This window comes from Oenanthe melanoleuca, chromosome Z (assembly GCF_029582105.1).
Source record: "Oenanthe melanoleuca isolate GR-GAL-2019-014 chromosome Z, OMel1.0, whole genome shotgun sequence".
Lineage (NCBI taxonomy): Eukaryota > Metazoa > Chordata > Aves > Passeriformes > Muscicapidae > Oenanthe > Oenanthe melanoleuca.
The window spans coordinates 12,456,136-12,473,652 of NC_079362.1; positions in this window are offsets into that span (position 1 = coordinate 12,456,136).

Consider the following 17,517-nt stretch of genomic DNA (forward strand, 5'->3'; position numbering starts at 1 on the left):
AGAAAGTTAACACCATCCCAGCCAATATCAGTACTAAGTTACATCAATAGTCTCTTCTGGCCCACTAGTCCTAAAGCAGAATGAGGATTTTACATGGTGTAGAGGATATTTAGAAAGTGGGCTAATTAGAAACAAAGATAAAATTGCCTGGTAAGTACTCAGGCAGTCTGGATTCTTTGTAAAACCATAATAGAAAATACTGTCCTTATTGACTGGGTGTAAAGGGATAAAAATTAAATGTATATAGAGAACATAAAACTATTTTTCTCTAGCCAGAGGCATTTAATTTCTATCCAATCCCAAATGCTAAAGATTTACTAAAGCTACATTTTACCAAGTTTTTGTAATGGAATAGTTTCTTCTTTCCATGTTTTTTTTTTATTTATTTTTTATTTTTTTCCGCACAGACAAATACAAACCCTACAGCATTTCAATTGTCACCCTTTCAGCTCCAGTTGTAGGATATGCCTCATAATGGGAAACTGTATTTCCACCCAGGTAACTTCAGCACTAAAATGGAAACCTTTCAAATGCATACATTCCTAATCAACTTCTTTCTTCAGTGATTAGCCCCAAGATTCAGATCAGGCAGTGTGAAGGGAGTAAAGCCCTCTGCAAGACCTCCCTGGTGAGCTATTGCCTAGGTAAATATTGCTTAGTCATGATGACTGGGCTAAGAGACCCTTTTCCCACCTCGGGACCCCATTCTTATCTTCTTGTAGCACTATTAGTCATATTTCCTTGGCTTTAAGTGATTGACCGTTCTATCAAGCCATACATTCCCTATGAAAACCCCCAGTTCTGCTCAGTTCAGTGGAATGAAGTTGTCACTGGATCCCCTTCACAGAAGTTACCAATAAAGGATCCTGTGGAACTGCCACACAGCTCTTCCTGTCTCTTGTCCCTGAGTTGGCTAGGGCACCTTGTGAGCTGAGCTGAAATCACTAAGAGATGAAATCACTAAAAGAGCTAATCACCTGAATCCCAGCCTTGCTTGCTGAGACTGCCTGGGACCCCTGGACAGGCTGTTCCCTGTTGGATCTCGCTATCCAGGACATCTGTGGTAGCTGCAGTCAGATTGACCCCCGGCACTAGTCGCAATAAGGCAGCTTAATAAAGACAGAGTGTGCATCTATTGGAAAAAGTGGTTATAGCAGTGAAATTAACTTACTTTCATTTGCATTATACTCAGGATTTCATGGTGTAGCACCTATTCTGAGCTTCTCTCTAGTATGGAATCTAGAGTTCACCCTAAAATTCCTCTTCTGTCAAAGATAATGTTAGATTGATTATGGCTTTTAAAAGTGTTACTGCTCATGAGTGGAACTTAAAGACATGCCTGAGGTGGTATATGAACGCCTCTTCAAAAAGTTGTTGATTTAAGTAAAACTTCACACAGTTCATCCTATAGGTTACTTTTGTATTTTCTAGTAACCCTTCTGTAGCGGTTTTGATTCAACCGGGCAGAAATTCTAATTAAGTGTAGTGGGTTTGGCTTGACTTCCCAGCCAATTCACCAATTAAATTGAATTAAATTAGATGTAGTGGATTTAGTGCTGCCCAAATGCCAGTGCACCCACTAGAATTATTTATTCATCTTCTGCTGTGAGGAGAACAAAACAGGCTCAAAATTTCAAAGGATATAAGAAAACTTTATTAACAGAATTAAAAGAAAAAATAATAAGAAATCAGAAGAAACTTTCAGAACACTTCTTCTCCCCCCAACTTCTCTTTCATTTTCCCACTGAAAATATAAAAAAAACATAAAGAGACAAATTTGGTATTTTCAGTCAGTTTACCACTCTTTAAATAATCTTTCTTTAGTCCACTTAGGGAGCGGAGTCTCTCTTGCCATGCTGTGGAGATTTTTCCACAATAAACAGTTCTCTTGTGGCTTTAATGTCACAGCAAATCAGCAGCTCCCTGGAAATCTGCAATCTTGAAGTTCTTCCCATGTTTTGATAGTTTTTTCCCCACAACTACCACCAGCAATCATTTCAGCTCTTTGGGGTGCAATTTTAAGGATGAGCTGTTCTAGTACAGAAACAAAAGTTCTTTTATCTCTGGGAAGAGAGACTTTCTTCTTCCATTCCTGGGGCAGGGTTTCTCATCTGTCTCATCTCTCTGTGTTCAAGCTACTTCAACATCTGCTTGCTTCAACACTGGTGGTTCTGTTCATGGCTGTGGTTAGAACACTTCATCCCCCAATGCATTCCATGAGTTAGAGGAAAATGAAAATCTGATGTATCAATTATATCTTCCCCATAGCCTTACAAAATAATTTCAGCCCAAGACTAAGGCATTTCCTCATTCTCCTTCCTTGTGGGTTTTGACTTCTTCACTGACCTTGGTGTCTCCATGTTGCTTTCTTTACGTGTCTTCACCCTTTCCTTTTTTTCTCACTCAAGAGAGGATTGATGTCTGCAGATTTTATCTGTGCACTTAATAGAGTTAATATCTGTAATAAATAAGAGGCCTTTTGTTCGCCTGACAGACTTTAGACCTTGGAGGAATATCACCAAGATTTGTGAGGTCAGAATGGGAGTTGTTCTGCTTTGATCCTCTGACAGACAGACCTTGAAAAAGATATCGCTAGAACTTGTTAATTGCTTTGCTCTGCTTGATAGGCCTTACAGTAAAAAGCCAGAATGTGTTTTGCTTTGCTTGCATAATTACATATTGTTTTAAGTGCCAAGAAAGGAGTCAGTGGCTGAGGAAGACTACTTGCCCTCATCCCCCGACCACCAGAAGGCAGAAAAAGACCCCCTAGCAACTGGAGGAGCATGCGCAGAATTACTAAAGGAGGAGCACGTCACCCAAAAACCTAACAGCTTAAAAGGAACAGACTAAGGGGGGGTGGGTGCAGCAGGTGGTGGAGTGGAGACTCCCCTGCTGTCCAGCGCGCTGAATTTGCTTTTGCTTTCTGTAACCAATAAATCTTTTAAATTGTTATTTGATCTTTTATGGCCCATTGCGCTCATTTATAACAAATTTGGTGCCGTACTCGGATCGAGATTTTGGAGGGGCTCTCTGCCTGCGGGGAGGCGCGCCCCACCATTTTGGTGGCCCCGGGGACGGGAGTCCTATCCCAACCTCGACCGACGAACCTAAAATTAAGAAAGCAAAAGCAAAGGTAGGAGGGCCCAATTGACCCCTTAAATTTTGTGCACAAAGTCCGGACAAAGACGCAGGACGCGTAAGTATAAGGGGATCCGTTCGGGCGGGGTCGGGATCCCGGAGTACAACGTGTGGTGTGTGTGTGAGAGGGGGACTGGCAGCCAGATTCCCCAAGCGAGTGCGGACCCTTAGTAGTGCGGTTCCCATTGACCCGCGAGGGCGTGGGCCACGAAACAGGGGAAGCGAAAGTGATTTTTGGTGGGAGTGAAGGTACTCCGGAGGAAATGGGGCAGGGGAAGAGTAAACCTCCTGCAAGTGTTAAACTCCCACCCATACCTAGAGATAGTCCCTTAGGATTTTTACTAGAAAATTGGGACCATTTCCCTGGAATGGAAGGGAAGGATAAGGCAAAAATGACATATTACTGTGTAGAAGTTTGGGGTGGGAAGGAGATTTCAGGAAACGTGTTCTGGCCAATATTTGGGTCAACAGAGGATTGGATAAAACAGAGATTAAATATTTGGGTAAATACAAAAAAAAAAAACAAAAAAAAAAAAAACAAAAAAACCTGTTTGTTTGGAGGAAAGTCAGAAACGGCAAGTTAGAATGATGGTACGAGAAAGTAGGGAACAGGGTCAGAGGGAGACACAGAGGCGGCCAGTAAGAGAGCTTAAGGAGTCTAGGAATTCAAGGGAGAGACAGGACATTAAGGTGTGTTTTTATTGTGGGAAAAAAGGACATTTCAAGAAAGAGTGTAGGGTCAGGATTCGGGATGAAAAGGAGTTCAAGACAGATTAGAGGGGTCAGGGGCTCTATCTCTTGGGGACACGGAAACATCATAAGGAGCCCTTGATAAAACTGAAGGTGGGTCCCCATGGCCAGGAAATAGTTTTTCTGGTTGACACAGGAGCTGAAATATCAACTATTCAGTTCTTGCCAAAAGAATGTAATCTATCTAAAGAGACTGCCACGGTAGTAGAAGCAAAGGGAGAACCCTTTGAGGTGGGGGTTATTAAAAGGGTGACAGTTGAATCAGAATCAAGAATCGGGTTGGGAGACTTTTTGTTAGTATCAGAATCTGAATATAATTTATTGAGGAGAGACATGATTATAAAACTAGGAATTAAGATAGAAGTAGTAGAAAAGAAACTGCAAATTGAACTCTGTCCTCTCAGAGTGGAGGACGGAAAAAAGATAAACCCTGAAGTATGGTATAATCCAGGAAATGTGGGGCAGCTAAAAATAGCCCCATTTTCAGTGATTATTAGAAATCCGGAAGTCCCGGTAAAAATAAAGCAATATCCCATATCCCCTGAGGGTCGACGAGGATTAAAACCTGAGGTAGATAGATTGTTGAGCAAGGGGCTGCTAGAACCATGCATGTCACCCTTCAACACACCGATACTCCCTGTGCGCAAATCAGATGGCACTTATCGGTTAGTGCATGACTTAAGGGAAATTAATAAACGCACAGTGGCTTGGTTCCCCGTGGTGGCAAATCCATATACACTCTTAAGTAAATTGGGGCCTAATAACTTATGGTATAGTGTCATAGATTTAAAGAATGCCTTTGGGCTTGCCCTTTCGATGAGGCAAGCCGGGAGTACTTTGCATTTGAATGGGAGGACCCCGATACAGGGAGGAGGCAACAGCTGAGGTGGACAGTGTTACCCCAGGGGTTCACAGAATCTCCAAATTTGTTTAGACAGGCATTGGAACAAATTTTGCAAGATTACCAAACAGGACCGGGAGTAACCCTGATACAATATGTAGATGATCTGCTTCTGGCAGGGGAACATGAGGAAGATGTAAGGAAAGAAAGTATAAGGCTGTTGAATTTTCTGGGACTTAAGGGGTTAAAAGTTTCTAAGACTAAACTTCAGTTTGTAGAGGAGGAGGTAAAATATTTGGGGCACTATTTAAAAAAGGGAAAGAAAAGAATAGACCCTGAAAAGATCCAAGCAATTATGTCACTACCTATTCAAAAAAAAAAAAAAAAAAAAAAAAAAAAAAAAAAACAAGAGACAAATTCGTCAAATTTTAGGACTTACTGGGTATTGCAGGCAGTGAATTGAAAATTATAGCAGTAAAGCTAGATTTTTTTTACCATAAATTAACACAGGAAGGGTTAATAAAATGGAGTCAAGAAGACACAGAGAAACTTCAGGAATTAAAGGAAAATTTGGACTATGTCCCGGTCTTAAGCCTCCCGGATGTGAGGAGACCATTTTTTTTTTATTTATTTGTAAACATAGAAGAGGGTATTGCATTTGGGGTACTTACCCAGGATTGGGCAGGGAAAAAAAAAAAAAAAAAAAAAAAAAAAAAAAAAAAAAAAAAACCTGTTGCATATTTATCAAAAATTTTAGATTCTGTGAGTAGGGGCTGGCCAGCCTGTTTACAAATAGTGGCCGGATGTGCCCTATTGGTGGAAGAAGCTAGAAAAATTATTTTAATGGTAATTTCAAAGTAATGTCCCCTCACAACATCCAGAGCGTATTACAGCAAAAAGCAGAAAAATGGATTTCAGATGCTAGGCTTTTAAAGTATGAAGGAATTCTGGTAGAGGCACCCAATTTGATGTTAGAAACCACTGCACTACAGAACCCGCCCGCATTTTTATATGGGGGACCGGAGCATGAGTTTTTGACCCATGACTGTATAGCTATAATAGAGGAGCAGACGAAGATTAGACCAGATTTAGAAGAAGAGGAATTAGAAAGTAGTGAAAGACTTTTCGTGGATGGATCCTCCAGGGTAATAGAAGGGAAGAGAAAATCAGAGTATGCAATAGTGCAGGGTCCGAACCTACAGGTGGTAGAGTCGGGTGCATTAGATAGATCATGGTCTGCCCAGGCATGTGAATTATATGCAATATTAAGGGCCTTGAAACTTCTTGAGGGGAAGGAGGGGACAATATATACTGATTTTAGATATGGATTTGGAGTAGTCCATACATTTGGAAAGCTATGGGAAGAAAGGGGCCTTATTAACTCACAGGGGAAGGATTTGATACACCAGAAACTTATAGTTGAGATACTAAAAGCTCTGAGAGGGCCGACAAAGTTAGCAGTGGTTCATTTAAAGGGACACCAACAAGGAATAGATTTAAAAAGCAGGGGGAATAACACTGCAGATCAGGAGGCAAAACAGGCAGCCCTAAAGGAAATGGTCCTAAAAGAAAAAGGGGGGCAAAGGGGAAAAGATGGAGTCAAGGACGGTGAAAACACTGACAAAATTTTTACGAATGAGGAGAAAGAAAGACTTAGAAGAATGGGGGTTACAGAGGAAACAGGAAAGTGGATATTAGCAGACGGCTGGGAAGTGTTACCAAAGGCAATAGCTCAGAGGGTATTGTATAAGTTACATCAGAAAACTCACTGGGGAGCCCAGGGGCTGGTGGATCACTTTGCCACTAGGTACATGAGCATCGGGCTCCATGATATAGCTAAACATATCACAAAGGGATGTCCTACCTGTTTGCGGGTAAATCGAAGTAACCTCAGAAAATTACCCTATGGGGAAAGGCCTCTAGCAAAACAACCCTTTGCAAATATTCAAGTGGATTTTACTGAATTGCCAAAGGTGGGGAGGATTAAATATCTTTTAGTGGTAGTAGATCATCTTACTTATTATGTGGAAGCCTTCCCGACATCAAGGGAAACCGCACGAACAGTAGTAAAAGCCCTGCTGGAGGAGATAGTCCCCAGGTACGGTGTACCAGAAACAATTGACTCTGACAAGGGGCCGCACTTTACATCAAAGGTAACTCAGGAGCTGGCAGCAGCATTAGGAATAAAATGGAAACAACATACTCCTTGGCCCCCTCAAAGTTCAGGCCGGGTAGAAAAAATGAATGGAGAAATAAAAAAAAAAAAAAAACAAACAACTTACTAAATTGGTACTAGAAACAAAATTATCATGGGTTAAATGCATTCCCCTAGCCTTGCTAAATATTCGGACTCAACCCCGGGCGGATTTGGGAATTTCCCCATTCGAGATGTTATATGGCATGCCCTATAGTTTAAAAAAGGCACAGACAAACCCAAATGTTAGTAAACAATACATTAACGAGTATTTAATAGCTTTGATGAAATTTAAAAAAAAACAATTATGGGAAAAAGGAATGTTGGTTCAGAGACTACCATTAGATCTTGTATTACATCAAGTTCAGCCCGGGAACTGGGTACTGGTCCGAAGTTGGAAGAAAAAATCCGATAACACCCAAGTGGGAAGGACCTTACCAGGTGTTGCTTACAACAAACACAGCAGTACGCACTGTGGAAAAAGGGTGGACTCACGCAAGCCGAATCAAGGGACCAGTAAATCCGTCTAAATTCACCAACGACCCCGGGTGGGAAGTGAAGGGCACACCTGGGAGCCTGAAACTGACACTTAAGAAGCGAGTAAGCTCTAATTAAAAAGACAGGCTACATTATTCCCACCCCACCACAGGTATAAGACTTTTTCCACATGAGAGACAGACTGTGGGATCCAACATACTATTCCTTCCTGGCAGAGCTCCGAGCAACAGGAGCACCAGTGGGGGGGGAAGATCTGCTGAATGCAGCAGTGAAAATAAGATGTAATGCTGAAAATTGCTGGGAAAATTGTAACCCTTTTGTATGCTTTATTTGTTTAGTCTGTAAGGAGGAGTGGTGGACCCATTGCAGCAACAGTTACCCCCCAAGGGGAGTGTGTAAAAATTGTTATTCGGACCAAAGGCTACTCACCTCTCAGGTCCTGGCTACCAAAGTGGCTGCCAGAAAACTTTTAAGAGGGTCTGAAGAGTGGTGGAAAATTTTTACAAAGGGGATAAACCCCCAGTTCTATTGTTATCACTCTAACGAACCTGCCCCATTTGTGGCTAAGATAGTAGCCGCCCTGTGCAGACGGTGGGTACCTGAACTCAGTTGCTATACCCCTCAAATTAAGAACCACAAGTGGTATAAATACATAAAACGTATCAAAAAGCATGGGTCAAACACCCCTCCTGAAGAATACTCCTGCTGCCGAGAAGATAGAACTCCCCATAGCTCGATGCAACCGAGTTGATGGGCAAGGCAGAGGAGATGAGAGCAGTGGAGGGGGGAGCCCGAGAAAAAGGGGAAAACGAGGAACAGGTACCCAGAGCCGTCAAAAGTCCAAGGGAAAAGAAAAGTCTGAGGTAAATTAGAAGGAAAATAAAAAAAAAGCAGTTGTAGAAAATGGGGAAGCTACCACCTCCAATTAGGAATCTTATATATAATGCTTTTGAGATCTGTGCTTGCAAGCCATGAACCCTTTAAATGGTCACTAATACAATGGGAAGGTCAGAAGGAAATTCAAACACAAATTACTTCGAAAGGTTCTAGCTTTAACATAACCCTGGATGACCTACTTGATAAGACGGGTTCTAGCCCCTATAGTGTATTCTACATGTGCCCAGCATCTAACCCAGGGAGGTCATGGTGTAACTACCCCAGAGAATTTTACTGTGGATATTGGAGCTGTGAAACAATTTCCCTGGGATGGCCGGTTCAAATCCAAGATAAATACTTAAGTGTTGAAAGAGGTCCACATGGATGTAAAAAGCCCTGGACAGATCTGTCAGGGGTGGTGACTTATATCGGTACTTGCAAATGGGTCTATCTTAATGTCACGCAACCCCAAGACCCAGGATGGGTAGTAAGAAAATTCTGGGGAGTTAGAATATGGAAACCCGGGAAAGACCGGGGGGGGGGCATATTGTTATAAAGAAGGAAATTGTACCCCACGATCCTCAACCTGTTAGACCGAATCCTGCAATAACAGACTCAAAAGCCACAATAATAAATCAAGGTGATTTAGACAGCATGACCCCAGAAAATTTCACGGAGGCTAATAATAAATCACAGTTAATGGAGACCACGGCCGTGACACAACCAAGTAGAGGGACCCTATGGAAAATCCTACAAGCCACCTTTAGGGTGTTAAATGGCACATACCCCAATTTAACTAAAGAGTGCTGGTTGTGCTACAGTATTAATCCACCCTTTTATGAAGCCTTAGGTTCTGTAGCAAAGTCTAAAAGAATAAACGGGACCAGTCCTTCCTTGTGCCTTTAGAAAAGGGGAAAAGAAAGCACCCCAGGGGTATCGGTGGCTCAGGTAACTGGGAAGGGGAGGTGTATAGGCAACATACCTCGGAATAAAGACCACCTTTGCAGGGTAAAAATGACTGTAACCGACTCCTGCAAACCGGCCCAATGGTTGATCCCTGCTGCAAACACCAAGTGGGTTTGTAACACATTAGGGGTAACCCCGTGTATATCAATATCTAGTTTCAATAAAACATCCGAATACTGCATTCAGGTCATGGTAGTCCCCCGGATTGTGTACCACCCAAAAGACTATGTGTATGCTCATCAATTCACTCCAAAACACCACTTAGAAAAACGAGAACCGTTTACAGCCCTCACAGTTGCTATATTACTAAGTATAGGAAGTGCTGGGGTGGGGACAGGAGTAGCTTCCTTAGTGAACCAACAGCAAGGATTTAAGGATCTCAGAATTTCAGTAGATGAAGATTTAAGTAAAATAGAGAAGGCAATAGACGGTCTCGTAAAATCAGTAAGATCTCTTTCAGAAGTTGTATTGCAGAACAGACGGGGATTAGACCTGTTGTTTTTACAGCAAGGGGGACTGTGTGTGGCTTTGCGAGAGGAGTGTTGCACCTATGCAGACCACACTGGGATAGTAACTGACACCATGGCTGAGCTCCGAAAACAACTGAAGCAGCGTAAGAGAGAAAGGGAGGCCCAGCAAAATTAGTATGGGTCTTGGTTTAAATATTCACCCTGGCTAACGACCCTCTTGTCAAGCATAGCTGCACCAGTGATTTTAATAATTTTAGGGCTTGCTTTCGGCCCCTGTATTTTCAACAAAATAATTAGCATTGTAAAAAACAGGTTAGAAGCCGCTCACCTCATGTTAATACGAGCAAAATATGAAGCCTTAAATGGGGGAGAGGAAAAAGATTACCTGGAGTTAAGTAAGAGGGAATTACAAAGATTTAGCGAACAAAAGTAATAATATAGAAAAAGGGGGGACTTGTAATAAATAAGAGGCCTTTTGTTCGCCTGACAGACTTTAGACCTTGGAGGAATATCACCAAGATTTGTGAGGTCAGAATGGGAGTTGTTCTGCTTTGATCCTCTGACAGACAGACCTTGTAAAAGATATCGCTAGAACTTGTTAATTGCTTTGCTCTGCTTGATAGGCCTTACAGTAAAAAGCCAGAATGTGTTTTGCTTTGCTTGCATAATTACATATTGTTTTAAGTGCCAAGAAAGGAGTCGGTGGCTGAGGAAGACTACTTGCCCTCATCCCCCGACCACCAGAAGGCAGAAAAAGACCCCCTAGCAACTGGAGGAGCATGCGCAGAATTACTAAAGGAGGAGCACGTCACCCAAAAACCTAACAGCTTAAAAGGAACAGACTAAGGGGGGGTGGGTGCAGCAGGTGGTGGAGTGGAGACTCCCCTGCTGTCCAGCGCGCTGAATTTGCTTTTGCTTTCTGTAACCAATAAATCTTTTAAATTGTTATTTGATCTTTTATGGCCCATTGCGCTCATTTATAACAATATCTTGCCTGGGCCTGCAGATGGCCATGTGATCTCTGCTGGGTGGCAGGCGCTCTGCCTGCACAGCCGTTTTCTGGCCCCTGCCTGTTCAATTCCAGCTGCGGGGCTGCTTTCTGCTCAGGGCTGCCCCTGTTAATAGCCACATGATCTTCCACGGCCCTGGCAGGATGGCTCAGCGGCTCGCGGCTGGAGCAAAGCATAGCTTGGCTATGCCTGCCAGCTGTGGCTGGAACTCAGCAGCAACAGAATCTCAGCTGAGCTGTGCTGTGGGCTGGCCTAGCCATGTGGAGGAGGTGTAGCAGAGCAGGCCAGCACTGCAGCAGAGCAAGGCCCAGCTAGAAGCAAGAAAGAGATTCCTTGGGCTTGTTCATTTTTTAATGTGATTTCACAAAGGTGTATTTAGCTCTTTTAAGTGGTTTAACAGGTTGTCAATATTCAAACTAGCCAACTGATTGGTTTTGTCAGGTCCAGAGGAAGCTGCCAAGGTCCTTACAGGGAATCACTTCCATAGTTTGTGGACTCCCCAACTAAAACCCAAAATACGTTAAACCATGACACCTTCCAAAATTACACAGAAAAAATTAAGTAGTTTATAATTAATTTGCTAATTTTTTTCCCATTGTAATCACACAGCTTGCATTTTTTGGTAACAGGAATGGACGCATCAATATTGAAACACACATACTGAATTACTCTCCACCTAGGCTGAAAGGCCTGCAATCTAATCTTCAAAATTTTGCATATATTATTCTTGATATAATTCCAGATAATGAAGATATTTAAAATAAAAGATATTGAAAAGAAAAGCTTTTGAAGAAAATGGACTACATTTCCTGGATATAGTTTAGAATAGTTGCTGCATTTGTATTATTGATGACCCTGTGGATAAAGAATAGCATTATTTATCTATAGAAATATGTCAGGATACATGAGCTTTCACCCAAGATTATGTCAAAAAACATGTGTATGACCTTATCTTCTTAATATTCTCAGTAAAATGGGATAATAATTCTAGAATTTTTGCGAGGTTACAGGATTTATTTTATTAGCGTAAATAGGGAAATTCTAAGATTCTTGGATAAAATGTACAGAAGCTTTTTTATTGCTTTAGCTGAACTCCAGTCTCTAATATGCTATCTAGTAATTTTTGAAGTCACTTGTGAGAATAAAGGGAAAATAGGAACTGTCCCTTTGGCTAAATATTACCTCATCTCTAAAGAGAGCATTAGCAAAACAGGATTTCTACCTTTTAGAGACTCTAGATGAAAAAGGCCAATAGTATGCTTCTCTTTCAACCCACATTTTCTATCTTCTATGAATGGAATCACTGATTCATCCATGCTTTCAGGTCAGAGGAATGAACATGCCTACACCATTGACTCGTAACTAGTCAGCATAACTAATTTATAAATGAAGAATGATAAGGCACAGTGGTCAACATCTATGTTCCTGCAATGCAAAATTCTGATAGCAGAGTTTCATTACTTTCTTCTATTACTATGCAGAAAACTAAATCCAAGCGCCACTAAAGAAAGTAAAAGGTTCATTATTATTTTCAACATACAAGTCATCAGCCAAAATTTTCATGCCTTAATAAAAAGATGTTAATAAAAAATTTATACCATGTAACTTATGGATTCATTAGATACTGTTTTCTGCATATTATTTACTTTGGGTTTTGATATAGTTTTTACTAGAATGCTCACTTCAAGTAATTGATGAAATGAATTCTAGCAATTAGACTTTTAAAACTGCAGATAGAGATGTTTTGAAGTTTCATATCTTCAATAATATTGTATTAGGAATACCAGTTTGATGATCTGTCACAGGTCAGGAAGATGTAAAATAATAAAAAGTAATTGTGCATATTTTTTGTCACTTGTTATCAATAATTAATGGAGAATATAAATGTGAAATATGAATAATTTTAATGAAATCATGTTGCCTTAAAATGCATTTGTAGAATATTTAAGAATAATTTCATACAGCATCCACTTACTTTTGCATTGTGACCTACTGGTTTTGTATTGTAATCATACATGGAAAATAATGTCGTTCTGATTCATATGTTCAGAGGGGAAAAAACCCACCTTTTCTCTATTTGTGTGAAGAAGAACACCCTGAAGACCTGCTATCAATTTTAAACTATGTTAATATATGTAAGGCCAGGGCGAACAGCCACTTAAAAAGCAAAATTGATTACTTGTTCTAGAAGGTATTACATTGTGACATTTGTAAATGAAGGCTGGTATGTTGCATTTGGGCTCTGGGAGCAGCGAAAAGAATATAGCAACAAACTTCTTCATGCAATTGAGAAGCAAAACGTCTTTTATTCAAAGAGACACTACACTTATATACAGTAGATCTTAGTAGCAAGGATAGAAGTGATCCTATTGGTGCAAGAGAGATGACGCCCCTGGTCACATAGCTCATGCATCCAGCAGGTGCTTAATCATTGCACGGGGGGAGAACCGTCTTGGGTGAACCGGGTTAAGAGGTCATCACTTCCAGGTTGACGAGCTGTGACACTGAGGGGAAAACAGACAAAAGTCCTGCCCCTGCCGAGGCAGAAGAAAGGCGACCAAGACCCTGCCCTGATGGGCAGCGGGTTGAGCTCTGACATCATAGGTGAGGGACGACCTGGCGTCACCTCTTTATCTGGGGTGCGTAGTGCCCACAGCTCTGCCCTGCTGGGCAGCTCAAAGACAGATATCAGGGCTGAGGGGCATCGCCCTTACGCCAGCCATGGGCGGTGCCTGCTGGTCCGTTTCAGTGGGCAGGTCCGGAGACACCATAGGTCATTAGAGACGGGGAGGGGCATCCACGGCGGGCAGCCCCTGCAGCCCCAATACAGCGGGCGCAGAGGAGCACGCGCTCTGCTCAGCTCCGTGGGCCATAGGGAAAGCTCCCCACAGCCCTGGTTGGGCGGCCGTGGGGGAGAGCCCCCGCAGCCCTGCACAAACGGCTGCCAGTGTTGCCATTGCAGCCTGCACCACAGCCGTCACCTGCTTTATAACCATGGCTACGGCATAACCAGCTACTGCCCATGTGACATCATCCATAGGGAAAAAAAGTGCCTCGCCTACTCCCGCAGGCAGCGGAGGAGCGGTGGGAGTGATCCCTGCAGTGACATCAGCGAGCGGCCAGCCCCTCATGGACAACCCAAGCACCGGCACCTGTGGGGGAAGGGCGATCGCCCCCTGAAGTTGTGGGAGGACGATATAAGTGCTGGAACCCCCTGCAGCACCTAGCCCACTCACTGCCACTTGTACTGATTTAATACAATTTCCCAGGGAAGAGTATGCGAACGAAACACTGTCCCTAGGTGAAGGGCGCCCTGCACAGGAAACCACCACGACCGGCAGATTTTTAAGAAAAGGTACAGAAGAAAGAACCGTGGTGCAGTCTAATTCTGCCAAAGCATTTCTCCATGCTGAAAGTGCACTCTCCTGATTTTTAGATTGTTGGCTTCCCATTTTAAAGAGAGCTCCAATCCTCCTAGCAGCTAGCCAGGAGTTCGCCACTCCAAAACGAGCCTATTGGCTCCTGAGCTAACTGCTCATATTACCTTTCTTGGTGAGGGAAGAAACAAACTACAATTTTCATGGATCTCCTGTCCTGCTGCAGTCAGGTGGGGTCCACAATTTTCCCAGATGGCTCTTGACCCTGGCCAATTCCCGGTGCTGGTTCTGGCCCCAGGCTTCCAGTCCTGGATAACTCAGTGTGCTCTCGGTATGGCTCTGGCTAGAAAAACCTAGCTCGGACCGTTTCCCCAATTGTCAACAGCCTCGGTGCGTCTGTCCCAGTGTCAGCAGACTGTCAGCTCCAACTTTATCCCAGTGCTGTCCCATCGGCGATCGCTCAAAGACGATCTCGGTTCATTCTGAGTAGCAGATCTCAGTGGAACCTCCAAATGTTGCATTTGGGCTATGAGAGCGGTGAAAAGAACATAGAAACAAACTTCTTCATGCAATGGAGAAGCAGAAAGCCCTTTATTTAAAGAGACACTACACTTATATACAGTAGTTCGTAGCAAGGATAGATTCGATTGGTGCAAGAGAGGTGACACCCCATGTCACATAGCTCATGCATCCAGCAGGTGCTTAATCATTGTTATAACTTTTATGTTTTCCTTGAAAAGCGTAAGAAATCCAAGCTGCTTCCCTGGTTCCCAGCAGTATCCAATGACAATGATATAATTCCAGAGAAGAGCTGTAGCTCTGGGTCACAGTGAAGAATTTACCTCACAGTATATTTTTCATCTGCACATTGTGGAAGTTGCATAGAACATGTCAGGTTTCTAAGGTTCATTAAAGAACTAAAACTATTTTTATGGAGACTGAAATCTTATGTGAATGGTGCTGTTATTCACAGTAATGACCAATAAAAATTTATTGTAATACTTCAGTGTTATATCAGCCAAGTGAAGGAAAAAATAATGGCAAAGATTGATTGAATAATTCACTTTTTAAGGGTCATTGGGAATAGAGAACATTTTAAAATCTTTGCTTGCATGTAATTTATTAATTGTTGGGACATTATTTCATTATTCATTTACTAATTCACTAATATATGTGATTTTGTATCACAGATTGGTGAATGCGATTTTCGCATCATGACTTTTCACCTTTAGATGACAACTGGCATGATGGTATTATTCCTTAGATGAATGGTTTAATGTAAAATATTCCTCTTTTCAAATTTTATTTGTCCTTTTTTTTTCTAGCTTATCACATCCAAATAAAAATAGCAACTTTAAAAAATGGTTGGAAGAACATTGGTTCTATGAAAATTCATGACAGTTCTCTCTAATGTTGTGTCTCACAAATAAATCCTTTTTTATACAAACCCTTATGAATAAATATCAATATTTTTGTGTTTGCTTATGATTACTGCTATAATATGGCTCCCCTTGAATATTGAGAATTAATTTAAAATATGTAATGGAGAAGTCAGCATGGAAGAACCACAGATAATTATGCTGTTAGGTTTCTGATGGTGAAAGTTATTGCATGATGGAAGAAGGACTTCTTGCTTTGTTTCCCATGGTTTTAAAAAGATGCCTTATCACCAAATCCAAACCAGGATAAACAAGAATACTGAATCTTTTAAAAATTGTTACAAATATAAAAGCATATAAATTTGCTGTAAGCCAACAGGCAGAGGTGGAAAGAGGGAGCACACTTCACACTTCCATGAAGAGATGCGTTTATCATGTTGGAAGGAACTTGCAAATCTTTGCAGCTGGAGACCAAGACATAAACTAGAATATTGTCTGCAAAATGTGAAGCAGCCCCTCTATATTCAGTGCTGTATGGATTCAGTTGCAGTACATCTTCCAGTATGGGATCTAGCAATTCAAGAACCTTAAGACACTAATGAAGAAGTTTCAGAAAAAATCAAAGAGAATGAGATGAGGCTTAAGGAACCTGACAAGGGAGAAGACCTAGGAGTTGCTTAACGTTTCCTCTCTGTATTTACAAAGAGAGTGTCTTTAACAGTTTTCTTGAAACATTGAACCAAACATGAAAACATAGCTAGCACAATGAAAATAACAATGAAAATCCACACAATTCCCTTGACCAAGGAAGAAGACCATCCCGTCAGTCCCCATTGGCTAACGAGGTTGTTGACCCAGTCTGGAGTGGTTTCAGTTTTTAAGTCTTTCATGAGGTTTTTTAGCTTCTGGATGTTTTTGTGGATGGATGTGGAATGGGAAGAGAGGTTGAAGCAGCACATTCCTTCTAAGTCTTCGCAGCTGTGTCCGTGGGAGAGCAGCAGAAAATCAATTGCTGCCCGATTTTGCAGACTTGCATGTCTTATTGTTTCTTCATCCTTCAAAAGATCACTCAGAGGAGCAGATGTAGCGTTGGCTTGCTTACTAAGCCAGCACTCTAAATGATCAATTTCACCAAGGGCTTTTGCTGCTTCTACCCATGGATAGAACAGGGAGGCAGCAATTCTTTTGGGTTTGTTCCAAATGTATACTCTGGAGTCACAATTTTTGTCAAATTCAGTGTAAGATATTTTTTCACATTTTGATTTGCTTTTTTTTTTTCCAATTATGTAACAAGGTAATGTTGGGGGTAAGGGTAGAAAGCTTGCCAAAGCTACAGGGTCCCCCCTGGAGACGAGAAGGGATTCCGGCCCAAACTCAATCACCACAGATGAGAAACATTCCCCTGGGCAGTTTCTTGGGATGGAAGGAGGACTCCGAAATTATGGGAGCAGTGTAGTTACACCAATCTGGATAATTGTACGCTTTATTGATGGGTGATATGTCTTTCCTGTATGTGTTTTTGTGGACATCCAATTCATGTGTGTTTTGCCTTGGGCATTGAAAGTAAAATTGGACACAGTATGTTGCTTTGAAGGACCCCAGCAAATCTAATTCTTGGGGTTCCTCAAGGGCATTTGGGAAAATTTTTGTCCAATCATTCCAAGTGTCTACGGGGTTGGGTGTCTTACCTATGGTGCTCTAGGAGTTCTGAGTTATGAACAGGCCACTCATCTGCTTCAAATGGAAGTCCCACTAAACATATGGAAAGTGGACTGTCAAGGCTGCCTAGGGATAAACACAAGTTATCTTGTTTTAATATCCTTGCTAAGGTCACCCAAACATTGTGGTTGTATTGTGGGCTTATCCAGCCGAAGGCATGCAGTATGCTGAGGACATTCAGGCAGCAGTGAGAACAGCACTGATAGAGATAATTTTCTTCTTTGAACAAGGATGAGGCTTCTGATAGGGAATACAAGCAAAATTTGTTATCTTGGGAAGAGGAGGGATAGGGTTTTTGT